Source organism: Engraulis encrasicolus, chromosome 6 (genome assembly GCF_034702125.1).
Source record: "Engraulis encrasicolus isolate BLACKSEA-1 chromosome 6, IST_EnEncr_1.0, whole genome shotgun sequence".
Taxonomy (NCBI): Eukaryota; Metazoa; Chordata; class Actinopteri; order Clupeiformes; family Engraulidae; genus Engraulis; species Engraulis encrasicolus.
The window spans coordinates 51,542,680-51,564,427 of record NC_085862.1 but is presented as its reverse complement, the minus strand read 5'-3'; the positions used below and the strand labels follow the sequence as shown (position 1 = coordinate 51,564,427).

Genomic DNA, 21,748 nt, shown 5'->3' with positions numbered 1-21,748 from the left:
GCTTGTTCTGTCTTTCTCTCTCTTTCTCTCTCTCTCTCTCTCTCTCTCTCTCTCTCTCTCTCTCTCTCTCTCTCTCTCTCTCTCTCTCTCTCTCTCTCTCTCTCTCTCTCTCTCTCTCTCTCTCTCTCGTGGCCCTCAGGGTCAGGTAGGGCTTGTCCAATCAGTGCCAATGAGATGGATGGCCTGGCTGTGATTAGGGGTGTGATTGGGATGAGGAAACTAATCAATCAGTAAGATTAAAGTGCAGATTAGTACTATAGTTTTTGCGGGCGGCCACGGTTAAAGGAGGGGTTCGGTCTGAATCAGTCAAAGCCCTTTAGCTTGCAGTTAAAAAAATAAAAACGCAGTAGATAGCCATGTTCTCTGCTGTGGAAGGAGTTCAGACCTGTTTTTTTAAAGGCATAGAGGGCCAGAAGAATGAGAGAATTACACATACAAACCAAGAAATGACATGGTTGCGGACACTAATAAAAACAAATAATGAATGGACCAAAACGAAATGCAAGTGAATGTTAGTGTTTATGCCCCATTCAGATAGTGAGTTACCAATTTACTTTTTTGCCCATGTTGCAGCATTATACACAAGGGTCTTGCCTATTTTGTACACAGTATATCTCTTTACAAAAAAATATTGTGGAACAGGAGTCTATTGATTTTTGCATGACAGGACTTGACATCAACCCATGCAAAATAGGCCTACTATTTTTTTATGTTTGAGAGTGGTCAAAGGAGCTTCATTGTGGGCATCTGAACTGCTTTCATTTTCAAACAGCAAACAGAATTCTAGCTGTCTACTATTAATCTCTTTTGACTAGGATGAATGAATGAGAGGACTGTTGGATGAATGAGAGAAGAGTCTTCTCAGACTAACTGTCTGAATGACATTCACAACAGCTACCACCAGATGGAGTGTTTGTAGCAAGTATGGAATGTCATCCAGCTCTCAGAATTACTTCAGTGTGACTGGTGAAAACATTTGTGGCCTTTAAAAAATGCAAACTGGATCTCAATAAATGGAATTCAAAGCCTGGGATTTGAATGTGGATGACAACATTTAAAAACACCATACAATGTATAGCACATAAATGTATACAGTGCAGTCCTACTATGTGTTGTCCATATAATAATGGGCAAGCAGATGCAAAGTTGAATGGGTTTGAGAGGGATGTATATACTTTTTGTGGTGTACGTGTATGCAAATGAATGTGTATGTTGACCTTCTGCCTGGTTATAAATAGATGAAATGATATTCTTAAAGGTTTGGTGAAACCAATGTGCTAAATTGATAACCATGACCTAATAGCCTAGTGACATATAGGCCATGCTGCATATATCACAGTCAGCAGGCAATGCCCTCACAGCTCGTGTCCCAAATCCAGAGCAAGGTAAGCAATCTACATGTCTTACACGAGAGGGTGATCATTAGCAGTGGCGTACACAGACATTTTGGGGGGCAGGTGCTGAAGATAGGGGTGTTGGGGGGGCATGTGGAACTTCCGGGTGCCTTCTTAGGCTGTGGAGGATATACGTGTATTGTATATCAGGGAATTATTGTCACATCCTTTTGATCATGAAGCATTTGTAGATTTTCATGCCAACCACAGTATATTGTGACAAAAAACTTGCCCCGTAAGGCAAATGAGCAGTCTGTGAAGGCCTATCCTCATTAGTATTTGTACTTTATATTTGTCATGGGTGGAACAATATAAGGTAGCCTATTTTTGGAGCAGGGCCATTTCGGATAATCTGTCGGATGAAAAAAGGGAATAAAAATGGAAAGTCATTGAATGCAGCAGCATGCCATTGTAGTCAGCAAGAGGCATTTCATAGTTTTGAAACAGAATTCCCAATTATTCTGAATATAATTCAAATCATGCTCTGAAAACACAGAAAAAACGTCCACAGTAGTATTTAACCTGAATGTTGGCTTTTAAGGGTAGGGCACACGTCTACGACGTGGCTGACCTGAGTTCGATTCTGGCTCGGGTCCTTTGCTGTCCCTTCCGTGTCTCTCTTCCAAATGTTTCCTGTCTCTCCCTCTCAAACTGTCCTGTCACTAGTAAAGTCTAAAAGGCCAAAAAAAACAACTGATTATTTTAACAGCTGGGCAGATGCTACGAGCTCTCCATGCTGTGGTATACTCAGTCCATTTGATCTGCTAATTATGGATTCAAATGCATAGCTGAGAGACAATCCATCTGTATGAAACTGTGTTTCTGTAATTAAGTCCTTGATATTGTGCTGCTATTACCTGGTGTGACATTGAGGCACATCGCCACAAGAGGGAGCTCTTAAGACATAAACAAGACCGCTTTGATCGCACCGAAGAGGCACACTAGTGATGCATGGGGCCATGGGCATAGGGAGGCAGAGTGGGGGGCACAAAGTGCTCAGTTGTCCCATGTCCAAGGAGACTGGGGGCTCAGAATGTTTCGCCTATATCTTCACGAAACCATCTGGGAACCACCCACAAGCCACACGTTTTCGAATGATGCTCCATATAAAAGTTCTGGAATGTGATTGGTTAAGATCCTCATCTTTACTGACATTGAACTCGACCCAAGACACAACTGAGAACGACAGGTGGAAGAAGAGCCATAACGCCACCCAGAGCGTTCTACAGGGAGAGTCAGGCTAATCCCATTAACCGTTATCTTCCAGTTTTTGTTATGGCGACTCAGGGCTGCTCATGGTGCTCTGGCAGTGCCAGGAAGTGGTCTTATTTCGCAGATTTACACAATGTCAGCAAATTTTAACAAATTAATCATAAATAAGCCAATTGCTAGTGCATATTTATTGGTAATTAAATATTTTTGCTTCTCCTGAATTTGACCTTGTTATGTTATGCAGTAGTGTTCTGTGGTAGTCTAAGAATAGATAGCCACATCCGGGCACTGTTTCAATCTACATCTACTGAATCTACTGAATGCCACAACTCTCCTATAAAGGGCTCTGACGACGCCCATCTAGGGAAAATCCCACTGGGTGATTCTGATTGGCTCATTCATTCAGAAATTATTCTTATCGTTGGATAGACAAAATGTGGGATTGGCTACAACATTCATAATGAGTTTATTGCTATGAGGTCTTGGATTAGACCTCTTTGCAATATAGCCCAGGCTGTGCTCGCATTTACAATTTACACAGCTTTGAGTGAACCTTTCCGTACTGGAATACCACGTCTGGCAAGCCATGTGCAGAAATGTGATTTCAGTGTATTACCAGCGGAGAGCAGGTGTGGATCTAATTTGGTCCGTGTTGGCAATGCATCACTCGCTCTGCCCACCATGACAAGCAGGGTGTCCAGTCGTGTGTCTGGCACACCCAGAACAGGGTTGCCAGATGTGACAGAGGATCTCCAGCCCAAAATGTGCTCAAAAACCTCTCAATCTAAACTAAATTCTATTGATTTGTATGAACATAAATCTAAAGGACCCCCCATAACCTTTTTACCCACAGACAGTCATTGAAAACAGACCAATTGGCTGGAAAAAAACACCAATTTTGGCAACACTGATCCAGAGACACCACAATCCCAAGCCTCATCTACATAAGCACCACATGACGTCACAGCTGTAGGCCTACTGTTACAGGGGCCCCAATTAGGCCTACCACAGCGCTCCATCAGCTGTTAACCTTTTGGGTTTTTCCTCAAATCGTGTCCAAAATTACAGAATACCTGCCTTTTACATGTCACTTCAAGATGGCATACAATGCGTGTCCTTTGTATTTTTAACAACTTTTAACAACTTAACAGCTTTCTTGTGTTGTAAACATTTACACTACATGGCATTCATGCAAAGTTACATAAAGTTGCAGTAGCAAATCTCAACAGTAAAGGGTTAATCGCCAAATTGAAAAAGCTAATCACTTAATCGAGTGCTCAACTGACAAGGGACACACTTTATTTTCCAACCATCTGGGTTTCCTACACCTTGTTTTATGTGTTAAAGTGAGAGCAGATGTGTGCACTCCAGAGCGGTGTGACGCCCTCCCCCTGCTGCTGTAGTGCATGGCGCCACACATACTAGATGACCTTAACAACTATGCTCATGCCAGCTGCATGCACAACCACATTCTCTGTCAAATGTTCCTGCCCCTTTTCTTGTAGGTGTAGCAGCCTGTAGCCTATGTTTGTAGCCTTGTAGTCTAAATTATTAGGTTACTGCCCTGCCACCAGTAGGCTATATACAGCAAGGCCACTTGCCCAAGCGTTGCCAAACAGCCCTGCATTTCTGTGATCAATAGGCTATATAATACTGTACATGTATGCCATTTGATTAAGTTTAATCGATCCCTGGATATTACATTGTTTAGCTGTCTGGACTGTTAATAAGATTACAGTTCTTGTATGCCTACCTGTCTGAACACAAATTGCATTTAAATGAAATGTGAAATGCCAGTTATGATGATGATGAAGAGGAGGAGGATGAAAAGGTAGGACTTAAAATGGTAGGCCCAAATCAAAATCATCATAATTTTGATAATAATTGTGATGATTTTGATTTACCATTTTAATTCCTTACATTTTAAAGTGGTCCAATAATGATTAACCAAAGTGGTTGACTTTAACATTATTGATACGATTTACGGCTCTTAGGCAATTTCCCTAGAAGTAGCCTAAAGAAACTGCAGAACACCACCGCCACAGACTACATACAGTAGATCTATGGATGTCATTTAATATCCATATAACAAATGCATTATTTTACTGAAACATCCTATGACTCAGTACAATTACAGACGCCGCGACAGCCATAATATAAAAAGATTGAATAATGCATGATGTTTTAATTGGAGAGCCTTGGCGACCCCCTTCGCCTGAGAGCGGGAACCTGTCTGATTCCGTTTGGTGCTGCGAGGCAGTTTTCTGCGATTCCGCATCTCGCAACAAGACTTCAGTTCTTGTAGTCTGTTTTCTGGAAACACGTCGACACCAGCAAAGGAAACATGGAAGTACACGCCAAATAGGACCGTCACATTTTTGAGCGAAGACGAACTACAGCCATGGGAAGACACTCGGCACTTTTAGGTAACCTACGTGATGCAGTTCTGGGAACATTTGAAGTTAGAGATGCTGGCTCCATTCAGGAACCGCACCGTTCGGCTGTTCACTGATTTTACGCAGCTACAAGTGCTTCGTAGTAGCCTACCTCGCATTCAATTAGGTATTTCTGAGGTGATATTTGGCATGTTGTTTGGTCAGTCCTCTTCGCCATGGTGTGACCTGTCTGTTTGTGGGTTCTGTGTTTGACAGGTCTTGGTTAATTAGCATTTTGTGTCAGTGTGAGCGCGCTCTCAGATCAGGAGAAGATGAACTTCTTGCTTTCGAGACCGCTTTAACGCACGTGCCATGAGAAGGCTACTCTTGCAAGACTAATGCTTATAAGTGGAAACCTGTTACCTGTCTAAGCTAAATGCAGCAATACTGAATTCGTGTTGTAGACTACTGCATCAGTTTGTAACTAGACGCTTGGAGACAGTTAAGAAATGTGTGATTAGAGGAACAAGTAAGATGGGGACTGGAATGCATTTAATTAATTATTAATTTGTAATTTTACCTCAGTTTTTAGGCTATATAGGTAGGCCTATGCTTCTTGTTGGCTGCTTCCTCTTTTTTTTCAAAAGCAGGCAGTCGTGGGCTATTTAGTCTGTTTAATAATGTGGCATTTATCGTCTCTCCATCCCTTATATGCCACTACTTATTTACTTATCATTCATTTCATGTTTTATTTCTTTCCCACCCTCACCCCCCTAACAGACCGGGTTAGAAAGATAGGACCTCTCTTGCTTTGCTCATTGGAAGTAGACTAATTAAGCTTACAAGAAGTGGAATGATGTTGAAGTGTCATCCATCTAAGTGACAACTATTTTTCTACCTTTGTTGTTGTGATTGAGAGAGCCATTGATTTATCATGATGACATGGTTGGTCAACCAACATCATCCCAATGTATTATATATCATTTATTAAATAATGAGTTGGTATATTGTTAATGTGATGTATTATTTATTCATATAATCCCACATTCCTTTGGCTATAGAAGGAAGCAGTGGGGAAAAACAGGGTGTCTTAAAAAGCTGTGTAGGTATTATAAGGAATTTTTAGAATTATTGAAAAGTTTTGTTTCTCTTGTTTTGTAGCAGTGAGACATGACATCCCTCTGTTAAAAATGTCTATTGTCTGGGGCATCACTAACGATGACTCAAACTCCACATACACTCGTCGTCATCACTGCTTCCCCTGCCTGGCTGCCAGCCCTGCTTCTATCCTGACCATCATGCCAACAGTTAGTCTGAGTAGGCTAATACACTATCTAAATTGGTCCTCCGCCACTAGGGTAATGAGACAGACAGACAGACATCATCCTGAGTCACCCAGGTGTAGAGTAGGTGTCTACTACTAACTCCTCACATGCAAATTTGCCATTCATAGAACTGTTGGAAGTTCATTCAGAAAATCTTGGTCCTCAACTGGCGCAGTGAGCGTAGTTTTTTCTCTTTTCTCTATTATTTGTTTTTTTGTGCTTCATTATTTTGCTCTCATTGCGTCTCAGTCGGAAGTGTGTGGGCGCTTATGGCGGCGGCGGCGGCAACAGCAGCAAAGTTGTCTCCATGTTCTGTAGAAGCTGGCGTCTCATAATTATGTATTGGGCACAGCAGATAATATGATGACTGTGACTTACACTGGAGCCCGGAATGAATGAAAGAACGCTTCTTTGGCACATTATGTCTGCTGCGGAGGAAAAGAAAAGCTACTTTTTCTCTGGTGGAAGAGAAGTGCATTAAAGGAGGCAGAGCAGAGCTTCAGTGTGTGGGAGAGAGTAGGACATTAGTACTCTCACTGTGGATAGTCATTGATGAGAGCATAATTAAACAGCCATTACTTTCTCTCTCTCTATCGGGTCATTCCATGTCAATTCACACGCCTTCCCCACATGACCCTCTCCGATTTACCTGATATCTCACATGCAGGTACCTTTTGATGTCAATTGAAAGAATACCAAGTATTAGCACCCTACGTCCAACGGTTGCGGAGATGAAGCCCTCCAAAGTTGGGGTGCCATGCCCACTTTTCAAGCCTGTGAATTGCATACAAAATTTACAAGCAGATTTTGACACCTCTGGTTTTAGTTTGAAGGAAGATACAGGCCTACAAATCACCATGGCCCCTCAATATGATCCGGTCTACCAGATGATGTGCTTACAAATGGCATGCATTGATTATTTTTGGCTATATTAAGCCTTAAAAACTGAATTTGTGAAACGCATGTTGAAGAGTCTTGCCATTTTGGGGTTCTAGATCTTGGAAACTATGTATGCTTTGGGAGTTATAATTGATTTTCCATCATATTTGGAAACTGTACAGTGTATTCCAAAAAATATAGGGCGCTCAGACTTTGAAAGATAAAGTAGGAGGGACTCAAAAACGGCTTTGGGACAAAATTACCTTACGGTACCCTCTACTTCAGGCCTCAAATTAACCATGTGGGCACTTGATGACTGGAACGCCCTTTTAACCCCATGTACAGTAGCACTGTATCAAACATTCAAGCATGGAAAAACTTTGTTTTTTAAAGTTCTTCATATTAATCTTGGCCTTCAAAGTATATGTATTTGTCTATGTCTTATCACAGTGTCTGTTTTGTCTGCTGCCATCTGCTGGTCAAAAAATGCAACAACAGTGTAATGTAAGAAAAAAAAAAGGGCTGGAAAATCTTGCCCATAATTTACCAATAAAGTAGCCTAGAAATCTTGAGGCCCCTAGGGGTTAAGCTCGCTAGGCTACCAATAAAGCACTTTAATTCTACAGTATATTGCTAATTATGATTTTAACGAGCATTATGCAGAATGCTCAATCATGATTACATTTCCACCAGGACACCCCCACCCCCATGTCTGGTAGAAATGTAGTGCAGGGTGAGGCCACCTTGGGACTGGCATCATGATTGAGCAGTCACACTTAGGAAATTATTTAAACTATACATATTCATCATGCTTGTTAAAATCATAATTAGTATATAGCAACATTCTGTATAATAATTACAGTGCTTTATTGGTAAATTATGGGCAAGATTTACCATCCCCTTTTGTTTTCTTACATTACGCTGTTGTTACTTTTTTTGACCAGCAGATGGCAGCAGACAAAACAGACACTGTGATAAGATATAGAGAAAAACATATACTTTGAAGGCCAAGATTAATATGAAGAACTTTGAAAAACAAAGTTTTTATAAGCTTGAATGTTTGATACAGTGCTACTGTACATGGGGTTAAAAGGGCGTTCCAGTCATCAAGTGCCCACATGGCTAATTTGAGGCCTGAAGTAGAGGGTACCGTAAGGTAATTTTGTCCCAAAGCCGTTTTTGAGTCCCTCCTATTTTATCTTTTAAAGTCTGAGCGCCCTACATTTTTTGGAATACACTGTACAGTTCCCAAATATGATGGAAAATCAATTACAACTCCCAAAACATACATAGTTTCCAAGATCTGGAACCCCAAAATGGCAAGACTCTTCAATATGCGTTTCACAAATTCAGTTTTTAAGGCTTAATATAGCCAAAAATAATCAAGGCATGCCATTTGTAAGTACATCATCTGGTAGACTAGGTCATATTGAGGGGCCATAGTGATTTTTTGCCCTGTATCTTCCTTCAAACTAAAACCAGAGGTGTTCAAATCTGCTTGTAAATTTTGTATGCAATTCACAGGCTTGAAAAGTGGGCATGGTACCCCAACTTTGGAGGGCTTCATCTCCGCAACCGTTGGACGTAGGGTGCTAATACTTGGTATTCTTTCAATTGACATCAAAAGGTACCTGTATGTGAGATATCGGGTAAATCGGAGAGGGTCATGTGGGGAGATTCTAGGGAATCATGTGAATTGACATGGAATGACCCTATGCTCTCTCTCTCTCTCTCTCTCTCTCTCTCTCTCTCTCCTCTTTTCAATGAATCTCTCCCCTGTCCTCTTCTCTCGCGTCCCTTTCCTTCTCTCTCTCTGCATCCCTCTCCTTCTCCTTCTCCTTCTCCTTCTCCATCTCCATCTCCCGCTCTCTCTCTCTCTCTCTCTCTCTCTCTCTCTCTCTCTCTCTCTCTCTCTCTCTCTCTCTCTCTCTCTCTCTCTCTCTCTCTGCGGGCTGTTCTGTTTGCTTTCTCTATCTCTTAGGCTTTCTCTGGTTATGTATCAGCTATTCACTGAGATGTGACATAAATTTTAGATTTTTGTGGAGGGATATGCAGGGACACTGCCAGGGGGAGTTAGGAGGAATCAAACGGTCCAGCATTGGAAGGGGGGCATTTTGAGGATAAAGTGTTATTATTAATAATAATTAGAGTGAAACAATTACAGTCTCTCACTTTCTTGCCAGTGGTGCCCCATTTTCATGTATTATTGCGTTAATTCACATTTTCAACCAGCATTGAAGACATTCATCACAGTGTGTGATGGTGGCTTGGATAGATTACCACATTACCAAAAGGTAGAGCATGCTAGAGTATGCCTCGTGGCATGGATGTGTAGAGGGATTCAAGCTCAATGACCCTGCTTTCACAGTTGTGTCCAGAATGTGTACACTACAATGCTCATCTGTCCTGTTCTTGAATACAGCACTAGGTGCTACTTGGACAGAACATCATCAGTGATGAACCCACTGATGATGTGCCCAGGTAGCACCTAGTTCTAAATTATATAATAGCATTAAAAATGTAAAAATGTTCAAATGTTCAAATTGTGGATTCAAATCTCCCAGACTGGCACCAGGGGCGAGGAAGGGATGCTGAAAATGAGATGATATGAGATGGGATGAGATCAGATGAAGATGATATGAGATGAGGGTGAGATGAAGATGAAGATGAAGATGATATGAGATGAAGATGATATGAGATGAGGGTGAGATGAAGATGATATGAGATGAAGATGATATGAGATGAGATCGGATCAGAACAGATGACATGAGATGAGATGAGATGAGGATGTGCTCCTCTCTCACTTCCTGATATTATAGTGAATAGTGTTGTCATAAAGACTCAATAACAAAAAACGCCTAGACTCCATAGGCCTTAATCAGCCATGGAATCAATATTTAGACTTGAGGGATTTTGTGATGAATACAGAAGTCATTACTGTACCTTGCTTGTCCAGTTACCAAACTGAAACTGTTGTGGTTGCTTTAGACTTCTACTGGTAATTGGCTATTCTACTGGTGTATCTACTGGTAATTTACAGAAGCATATGTTTGTTAGATTTTTCATGTTTACTTTTTAAAGTACTTATCTATGACAGCTCTCGGCAGCATATTTTTGCGGATTTTACCAATCTTGTGAGTGAAGATATTTTGGTAAATGTAGGGAAGAAAAAGGTTCATTTATCAAAATATCCTCATATGTATAAGGCTATGTATGGATTAAAGAAAAAAGGGGCACACCTTCCATCAAGTGTCTTTTAATTGTGCACGTTTCGGCGTGTGCCTTCTTCAGTGTACAACCAAACTCTGATTGAAGCCTGCTCCCTGCTTCAATTGACTTAATACAAGTGGCCAATTACCTCTTTTCCACATACAGTAAGTTTAGATAATTTGTATAGCCAATGTAAGTTTTTTGAATATATCTTTTAGAACATATACTGCACAGTGCACTATACTGTAGGTTGTGAGTTATATTGCTTTTATATGCCCCAATAGTGAGTGAAAGAACATTTCAGGGTCTGCCTTTGTCTGAGTCTGTGTCTGGGGCACATAGCTGTCCAAGTTCACAGCCATGCTTTTATCTCCAGCCCATGGCTGTCAGTGTGGCTTATTCATACTTTCACACACCTCAACAAACCAACTCACCTTCTGCCTGACAGTATTCACCGCAGTCCCTACTTCCGTCCTCTTTTGTTATGCCTCAACACCCCTCGTTGCTCTACAGCACAGACATTTTGGGAAAAATACAGTGTTTAGTGTGCCACTCTTGTCTGTTTTGTAGTTTGTGTAAGTGAAGTTCTTGTTCAGACCTGTGGGCTTTCTGCCATTCATTATTGAAGTCGTTGCTGTGCTTTATTGCTTAAGTTGTGGAGGACTCGTCTATTTGTGGAGGTGCTAATTGGAAATCCAAGTGAGTGCAAACTGCAAATGAATCCATGGCAGGGGCAGTCATCATTGTTAATGCTGTGTCCGTTGCTGATAGAGACTACATTACATTTGCTGGACACTTTTATTGAAAACTACTTATTTAGCTGCAGGGTACAGTCACTGGGGCAATGTGGGATTAGATGCCTCGTGCAATAGCTGCACAGCCAGAAACCAGCTCCTTCTGCCGTGGTATTGAACCAGAGACAATTCATGAGGAGTTTCCTCTGGAATCAATTTGATGTAAGGTTCTGACCTGCTACCATCATATGGCTACCACACCCGGGGCTTTAGAATAAATGGATTTCGATGGGAAATTCACATCCAATTAGGAGACCAGGATTGATCCCACCCTGTTGCATTGGTAATGCGTAGTATGCTTTAGCTTGGTTACCTCATTGGAAATCTTTGATTGAACCTGCCTGTTGATCCTCTGATCCCAAGACCAACCCCTTAAAGGGACACTGTGTGAGATTTTTAGTTGTTTATTTCCAGAATCCATGCTACTCATTCACTAATGTTACCTTATTCATGAATACTTACCACCATCTTCTCCATGGTCCGCCATTTTGAATTTCCAGAAATAGGCATTTTTAGCTGCAAAAATGACTGTACTTGGGCCATATTAGAAAATTGAAGTTTATTACTTAGTAAACTTTCACAAAAAGACCAAATTTGTCAATAGGCAACCCAGTTTCAATGATCAGCATAGTTGCAGTAACCTTTTTCGACCATTTCCTGCACAGTGTTTGCCTGATTATCATAGACTTGCAATCGCGATCAACGCCGCCGAAGGTGTTGCGTCACTAGGAGGGCGCAGCCTGGCTAGCACAGTGTACCTTTAACCACCATTAGGTCACAGATGCTTAAAAGATAGCCATCATTGTATACTAGTGCTATGAACATAGCAGAGATTATTTTTGATAGTGCTGAGTTGATAGCAGAGCTTGCCACCATTCTTGTACAGTGTTTTCCATTTCACCTTAGAGTACCGGTATGGTATGTCTTCTGATTTGAGAATGGAGAGCATGCACCATTGTACACTGTACACCACTTAATGTAGTGAAGTTGGCTATGTTAAATAAGCACAGTAGGTAATATGGAACCGACTTGCAGTGCTGTGTCCATAGCTGACACGCAGCACAGATAGCCATGATTGTAGCAGGAGGCCAACTGTGGCCAGACCAGAGATAAGCATCATTGAACATCAACGTGGCTCCAATAAAGGTTGTATGGTGGTCTTTGTTTCTTTTCTCCTTCAGTGATTTAAGGTGACTTTTATGACTGTGCCCAGAGAGCAGGTACTAAAGGGAGCAAGCCAACGCTATTTACAGGAAGCGTAGAAGGCAAGCAATACATGCAACTCATAAATTCAACCATGAAGTCAATTTCTTCAATTCGTGTTGTTTTGTTGTTGGTGGTGGATATACAGTACTAGGCCTACTCCTCCTTCACAACGGTGGTCTAGCAACACGGTTATTAAAACAGTATTTAAGTTTAGAAAATTAGCTCTTGGTTGACAGTAATACATTTTAAACCCATAGGCCTACCAAGCTTAGTTACATTGAGGTAGTTTGTTATCACAGGTGACACTGCTACTGTTTTTCTAGAAAACTGTATCTGACATTGTTCCCAGAATGCGAATATGTGAGAGTCGAAAGTGTACCGTTTTGAGATCCTTTCCGGTTTGGGTTTGTGTGAGCAAAATTGTAATTGATATATGTTTAGTATGGACCAAATGACTAGGTATAATAATTTATGTGGTTTATTAACTGCCAACCAAGTGACTAAATATTAATTGATATATGGCTTAGTGTGTACTCAAATGGATGTAGACTAGTTGATATATGGCTTAGTGTGTGCTCAAACTGCTGTATAATAGTAATAGATATATGGCTTATCGTGTGACATTAACATGAAGATTATTAAAGAGGGTGGAGAGTATTAAATAATCATGATGAAGACCAGTCAGGGCTGTAGGCCCATTTGAATCCCTTTATTGGCATCCTTAATTACACAAGAAATTAATTTATGTAATAATATAAATGCATACATATTTCATTCTAAATATGACTCATATGACACCAAAGCAACATAATTTGTAACCATGTGCCGTTGTAAGCAGAATTGGGGGGGGGGGGGTGTCATTCTTTTACATTACATTTAGCTGGCACTTCTATGCAAAGCAACTTAGAGTTATTTACAGGGCATAGATTACAGTCCCTGGAGGTTAGGTGGGGTTAGGTGCCTTGCTCAAGGGCACCTCACTCCCTAATCATTAGGCTACTGCTGCCCATTCTGGGAAATTTCACTGCCACCACCTTTGAAAAAACCTTGTTGTCATCATTCATTCGGCACTTTCCCACACAGACCATGTCAGCAAAACAGCGTCCTCCCAACTCAAAGCCATCTCCGAACTCTGTCCATCACGAAACAATCGCTTTATTACATGTTTTTGTTTGTTTACTTTTATTACGATTGTATTGTTACAGTATCCTTGGATATTTTGAAAGGTACTACTGTGAATTATCTGCATTACTTGGTATTATCAGAGAAGAAGTAACAATAAGTCTGGTTGTTTGAACTCTTACAATTGAACATGTTGTCAGTCACTCAGCCACTCCTGTCTCCAGTGCAGAGACTAGAGGAAGTAGGCTCTGTATGGAGACAGAGTTGTGGATGTGTGTGTGTGGGCGGTAAATTTCCTCAAAATTTAGCCTTTAATTGACTTACTGTATCTATTGGAAGTCATTGAGTGCTGGATGGCTCCATCCTCTGTCTTCAGTGGGGATGTGTGTGCGTGTCTGTGTCTGTGTCTGTGTCTGTGTATGTGCATGTGTGCGTGCGTGTGGGTCGATGGGTGGTTTTGTGGTGTTGCATCCTCAGGGTAGGTGAGGATGAGGAGATGTTTTGATTAGTGGTTGATTGAGAAGTTAAAAGTGTGTGTGCTCACCGCTGCATAGGGTGGGGTCGGTATGGGTGAGAACATGGTAACAAAGTTATTGTTGTGTGTGCCCAATGAGTTTGCCTCTTAACCTCTCTCTCTCTCCCTCTCTCACACGCACGCATGTGCGCACACACACACACACACACACACACACACACACACACACACACACACACACACACACACACACACACACACACACACACACACACATTTATTTACGTATTTATTTACATATTAGCTTAGATGTCTAGCTATCTATTGTCTTTGTACGGTATGTGCGTTTTTTATTCTAGGCCTATTTGTTTTTATGTCATTCTGCTGTGCTGTAAGACAAATTACCTTTTTAAGAACATTAACGCTTTCAAGTCGAGTCAAGTAAACTCACACTCACACTCACACTCACACAGTAGCAGAGGGTGAGATTGCAGCTTTCCACACCACATTCAGTGGCCAGATAACATTCTTGTCCCTCCAAACAGATCAAGCAGAGTGGACAGACTTCTGAAAGGCAATAGAGAGTCGTTGTCCAACTCACTATTTGCAGTTCAGTGGTTAAGTGGCTCAGAATTGGTCACTCCTGTCCATACTTACACACTTGCAGTGTATACAATAGAACACATCAGGACACTCACAAGCACACACTAACACACTAGTACACACTAACACACATTATTATATGGTGTGACGTCATCGGTCGAATGCTCCATTCATTTCAATGGGGCTCCCCAACGTTCGCACGTCTGTTATTTTTCGATAACGGACGCGTTGGTCTATAACAGACCGCTGTCAATGGCAACAAGACTTTTCACTGCTAAAGCGACTTTTCAACAAGACTCTAATCAGCTGCTGTGATAGACAACACCTGTTGTCCTGGCTACCTAGCTGTTGCCTAGCGGTGTTCCACAACGGCACTGTTTTGTTTTGCGCAGCAACAATCTTAACATTAAATAGGCCTAAAGAAATGTCCCCGCCATGTGTGAATCATTTAAGTATATCCATATAATAAGCGGGTTAACTTTCGGCGAGTCGGTCGCTTTGTGGAATAGCAGCACTTCAGAGAGAACAAGACCCCTCCGCTCCGCGTCGGGGTCTAAAGATTCTCTCTGTCGTGCTGCTATTCCACGGTAGCGACCTTCTCGCCGAACGTTAACCCTTACCTAACACACTAGTATGTTAGAAGAAGAGTAACACTTGATATGAAAGTGTCATAATAGTGTCAAAACAGTGTCATGACTGATGGTGACTCCTCTAGAGCCAACGAGCTTAACTGTTTTTATAACATGTGTGACAATAACCCTGGCTTTGGGGTGACTTCTAGTAGTGACATGGACAGTGAGAGTTTAAGTGTCACTCCCCAAGTACCTTCCCCACCTGCCTCTGACATGGACTACTCTCTGTCTGCCATCTCATCATCCCACCCCCCACAGCTACCCAATGTCCCACCTATCTCTCCTCTCCTCAGCCCCACTTTCCCTCCGCCCCATCCTATGGACAACACACATCCCCAGCCACCACCTCTGACTACCATCCCTTCACTCTCAACCCTTCCATCCTTTCTCTCTCCTCATCTCACCCCCCAACATTCCGCCACCCAGCCCTATGGACAACAACATTTTCCCAGTCCCCACTGCTGTCTACCAACCCTGCATACTCTACACTCCACACCAACCTGTCTTGCTCTACCTTGGGAATCAATCGAGCAACCAACCAGCACTACCACCAACCAACCACATCCACTGGTTCATCAATTGACCCCGTCCACCCAACCCTCAGGGTCACTGCTGATCAGGTGAGAGGAGCCCTGTGCAGACTAAAACCCAAGGCAGCAGGCCCAGACGGCGTCTGTGCTAGACTGCTGAAGACCTGTGCAGTGGAGTTAGCTGAGCCTCTTCAACACCTATTCAATGAGAGCCTACAGCTAGGCAAGGTCCCGTCACTGTGGAAGACATCATGCCTTATACCAGTACCCAAAAAGCCACACCCAAAAGAACTAAATGACTACAGACCTATGGCCTCACACCTCATGAAAACCTTTGAACGTGTGCTGCTGATTAACCATCTCAAGCCACAGGTCTGCCATGCACTGGATCCCCTCCAGTTTGCCTATCAGGACAGTGTGGGAGTAGAGGATGCTCTCTTGTATCTTCTACATAGGGTACACTCTCACCTGGACAAAGGAGGCAGTGCGGTGAGGATTATGTTCTTTGATTTTTCCAGTGCCTTTAACACTATTCAGCCACTTCTGTTAAGAGACAAACTATTGCAAATGGGAGTAGGAACAGGGCTTATTACCTGGATTACTGACTATCTCACAGAAAGGCCCCAGTTTGTCAGACTGGGTAACTTAACATCAGAGACTGTGATCAGTAGCACTGGAGCTCCACAAGGAACGGTGCTCTCCCCGGTTTTGTTCAACCTGTACACCACTGACTTTAGCTACAATTCTGTGACCTGCCACATGCAGAAATTCTCAGATGACACTGCCATTGTTGGATGTATTAAAGATGGGCAGGAGGGGGAGTACAGGGGACTGGTGGAGGACTTTGTTACATGGTGTAGGACCAATCAGTTGCAGCTGAACACCACCAAAACAAAGGAAATGGTGGTTAATTTCCAGCGAACAACCCCACCCCTTGCGCCTGTCTCTATTGAGAGGGAGACAGTGGAGACAGTCTGCACCTACTAATATCTGGGGGTACATCTGGATAGTAAACTGGACTGGTCAGTTAATTCACATGCAGTCTACAAGAAAGGACAGAGCAGGCTTTACTTTCTGAGGAAGCTAAGATCATTTAATGTCTGCAACAGACTCCAGATGTTTTACCAGTCTGTCATGGCTAGTGTGCTTTCATATGCTGTGGCATGCTGGGGCGGGAGCATTAGGAAGAGGGATGCTGGACGTCTGGACAAGCTAGTGAGGAAAGCAGGCTCTGTTGTTGGTACAGAAGTGGAGGCTCTTAGTACCACAGCTGAAAAGAGGACATTGGGCAGATTGGACTCCATAATGGACAATGACCATCACCCCTTGCACTCAGTCTTTGCCAACCAGCGAAGTCTGTTCAGCCACAGATTCCTCGCCATTCCCTGCAAGACTGATAGGCTGTGTAAGACCTTTGTCATCCAGCTATTTAACTCAACAACTCAGAAGAACACAATGAAAGAGATTGTTATTGGTGACTGGACCGCATAAACCCCTCATCCCACCCCCCACCCCCCTCCATGCCCCCCTTCCATCCCCCTTCCATCCCTTCTCCAACAATCAAGCCTGCCAAAAGATCCAAAAGAAAAAAATCCCTTCCGTGGGTGGACTCATCAATTAGACAGCTTATGAAACAACGTGACTTTGCGCTGAAGAACTGTCTAAAGAGTCGGACAAACACTGCTCTCGCTCAATATAAAGGACTCCGCAACCGAGTCACTAGAGAACTGCGCTCAGCGAAAGCAACATATTACGTCACACTCTTAAAGGAGGCAAAGGGCAATAGTTTGCTTATCTGGAAACAATTGAAAAACTTAATACAACCACAAAAAGCTCAAAATATCATACACGAACTAAAAACAGAGAACGAAACAATAACAGACAGTGGAGGAATTGCGCAAGCGCTGAACAATTACTTTATTAAATCAGTTGAGGATATAGCCAGCACTTTTAACACAAGTGGCTGGTCTGGCCCGACTATGGCTGCACATACGGGCCATATGTTAGAACTTAAACAAGTATCAAAAAGTCAAGTAGTACAAATAATTAAAAAGCTAAAAACGACCTACTCCAAAGATCTTTTTTAATTTAGATATAGCTTTTTTAAAAACACATATTGATGCATTCGCTGACCCGTTGACCCACCTGGTTAACACCTCTATAACAAGTGGGATATTCCCTGAAGCGTGGAAACAAGCTAAGGTTGCCCCAATATTTAAATGTGGTGCTAAGGACCAAGTAACCAACTATCGGCCCATCAGCATCCTGCCTGCCCTATCCAAGGTCCTGGAAAAGGCAGTTGCCACACAACTGATGGAACACCTAGAGGGCAACAAACATTTACACCCATTACAATTTGGTTTTAGAGCAAAATTCTCCACAGAGCGCTAACTGCTTTCTCAATTTAAATCTTACATAGACAAAGGAAACCTGGTAGGGGCAGTATTTTTAGATTTGAGAAAAGCATTTGACACTGTTAATCATAACATTCTAATATCTAAACGTATTAACTATAATTTAACAGAAAGGACAGTGGCCTGGTTCCAATCATATCTCACAAACCGTGAACAATGTGTTGCCATCGGCAATACAAAGTCATCACTACAAAAAGTTAAAACGGGCATTCCGCAGGGTTCGGTATTGGGACCGATACTCTTCAGTATGTTCATAAATGATCTCCCTGACTCCTGTCCAGACGCAGGTTTTCAAATGTATGCAGACGATGCTGTTTTATATGCTTATGGTAAAACAGCGGCAGCAGTCTCGCAAAAAATAAATGAATAACTGGAGACTGTAGCTCACTGGCTGAACAGGTCATGTCTAGCACTCAATGTAAGTAAAACAGTGTCAATGTGTTTTTCCTCTGGGAGGTGCACCACGTCCACAATCTTAAACATTAGTATCCTTGACAAACCAATAAATCAGGTTACAGAGGTTAAATACCTTGGCCTGATATTGGATGAACATCTTAGATTTGATAAACATATACAGAAGATCAGCAAAACAGTTAGATTGAACGTATGCACTTATAGACTAATTAGAGATTGTTTATCATTTGAAGCAGCAAATATATATCTGCATTCAATGATTCTCTCTCACCTTGTATAACTGCATGGTCACAGGCAGGTCTCACAGCAACAAGACCACTGGAGAGACTGTACAATCGTGCTTTAAAAATTCTAGCTAAAAGGCCAATTAGAGCTCATCACTGCGATGTTCAGCGGGATCTGAACATGATGAGCTTTGATAATTATATTGCTTTGTCAAATATCAACCTGATATATAAATGCCTGCATGGTCAAGCCCCTCAAGTGCTCTGTGACCTAACCCAACCTATACAGGCAGTTGGGAGGTCTACCAGGGGGGCTGTAGCAGGGAACTGTAGAATACCCCACCGTAAAACATCCTTTGGTCAGTCCTCGTTTTTAATTAAAGGTCTTAATTTATGGAATAGTTTGCCCCCAGAATTCAAGGCCAATCACAGTCATGGGTCGTTCAGGTGTCAGATGAAGGAATTTCTAAAAAACAACCAGATATGTAATCATGTGTGATTCTATGTGTGTGAAGATTTGATGGAAGTGTGTGTGTGCGTCTGTGTGTGTGTGTGTGTGTGGGGGGGGGGGGGGGGGGGGGGGGTGGGATGGGCTGCAATTCAGAGTGTTGTGTGTGTGTGTGTGTGTGTGTGTGTGTGTGTGTGTGTGTGTGTGTGTGTGTGTGTGTGTGTGTGTGTGTGTGTGGTGATGGAGGAGGTGCAGTTGAGTGTGTGTGTGTGTGTGTGTGTGTGAGGGAGGGAGGTGGGTGGCAGTTGACTATGTGTGTAAGGGGTGGGGGGGTGCTATTGTACATGTTTTATCAAATTGATTAATTAGTGGATGAATGAACGAGTGACTGTACATTAATATAGGATCAGGTATGTGTATGTATATTGCCTGTCTTCTTAGATTGAATGAATGCTTGGATGAATGGATAGGTTGTATTTTAAAACAACATTAAAACAGTTTTTTATATTTTACTTTAAAAGCCCTTCTAGGGACGGGCATTGGAAATTAGCCTATGGCTACAAATGCTATGATTCTTATCTGTTTGTTGTACAGCCTACATGATGTGTATTTGTCCCTACTCAAATAAACCATAACTGAACTGAACTGAACAGTAACAACTATTGCAATGAAAGACTTTTTATATCTGAATGTTTCATGTGAAATAATCTTTTTTTTTGTATGTATGCTACTAGACACCTAAATTTCCTTCGGGATTAATAAATATAACTCTTCTTCTTCTTCTTCTCCTTCTTCTTCTTCTTCTTCTTCTTCTTCTTCTTCTTGACACAGTCATGGACTGGTCATAAACATGATGCCAATTATTACATTACATTGCATTTGGCAGACGCTTACAATCGAGGACATAATTATAGATGATATCTCTAGTAGAGCAAAGTGCACAGGAAGTGCAGATGCTAAGTAGGGTTAGTATTTGTGTGTATTTCTTTTTGATGTAAATGTACATCAACACAGGGTTAAGTAGAGTACACACGCACATACACATCAGCGCAAACAGTAGTGTAGTAGATATCAATTGCAATCAAAATGAGATGTAATTGAAGTCAATGTCAGAAACGTTGTATGGTCATGAAAAGTTGACATTGTTTAGGCTGTCATTAGTTACCATAACCGAAAGTCACTTAATGACAACAGTCATAACATGTTTATAACATTGACATAATGTTCATGACACATGCTTGAGTTACTACACTCTTATGACACTGTTACGACATACGTATGACACCATTGTCAAGTAAAGTGTTACCGAACAAACTCACAGACAACCCTCTCTCTGGGAGCCCAGTCTTGGGGAAAATCAACTGTATGCTTCGTGGTGCCGCTACGATATAGCCTCATTTTTCGTAGTTGGGCAACGCACACGGTCATCGAGAGTGGGTGAGAGAGAGGGCGAAAGAGAGCGAGTGAGCGAGAGAGACCACCCGAGCAGCGTGCATTCCGGGAGGGGAGCGCTGTCGTTGTGTCAGCTTCATGCCATGTCTCCCTTCCTCCAACATTGTCCCTAACCTTAACCCTAACCTTAACCCTAAACTTAAAGTGTAACTTGCAGGTTAAACACCACTAAATCTCATTTTAAGAACCTCAATACATAAATGTAGATGTGATATATGTCAAATACCGAATTATTGCATAAACAACATTTTCAGAAAACTTTGTCAAAATAACGGCGGCTTCTTTTAAACAAACATTTAGAATCCGACGTAGATAGAGGGAGTCGCCGCGTTCTACACACATACTAAGCACCGCAGAGAATAGGCCAGATTCTAATATTGTAACACCTTTCCAGACCTATAGGCTAAATTTCCACAAGTTAAATGGCCTTAAACAGTGGCAGTATCCACCAGATACAGTCTGAACCATTTTATTATTTAAAATAATAATATTTTTTTGTAGGTTTCCTCCATGTCAATGCGCTGCAGCAGCGCCATGAGGGTGTGCCAGACCGTTATTAGGCTATGTGGCACTTCATTGGGTTTCAAAATAACATTGTTAACCTAATAGAATGTCTGATTGATATAAACTCTATTTGTGCATATAGCATATTTAATTTTATATTTTCGATGTGTTTCCCTCATTGTGGAGATTCTCGGTTGGATCCAGAGTCCTGAGTTGGGTAGGCTAGATGTAGCCAAAAGAATCCCCCTCCCCATCACAGAGCTATCGCGCACTACCACCACCACCGACTGTTTTTATTGCCCCAGTTTGCACAGTAAGATTGTCATTATTAGGGTAGCCTATGTCACATTACTTTTTTGGAGTTTATTAACGCTGCTGTGCTGGCCTATAGCCTAGAAACTTGACTGTGACTTTATGGCGCTTCGTTTTTGTCGGAAAAAAACCCGATATGCTTCCGAAGCATAACCTGACGATGGTTTTGAACTGCTGGAGAGAGTGAACCTCTTTCTCCAGGCCTACATAGCATATCCACATT

General features: G+C 42.0%; 1 protein-coding gene across 1 annotated transcript in view; it reads left to right on the top strand.

Moving 5' to 3' along the window:
- Positions 1-4,872: 4,872 nt before the first annotated feature.
- LOC134451589 (voltage-dependent R-type calcium channel subunit alpha-1E) overlaps positions 4,873-21,748 on the top strand; it is a 267,141-nt gene continuing 250,265 nt past the window's right edge. Inside the window, exon 1 of the mRNA XM_063202094.1 lies at positions 4,873-5,032. The gene's annotated coding sequence lies outside the window, so the exon portion shown is untranslated. The remainder of the gene's footprint in view (positions 5,033-21,748) is intronic.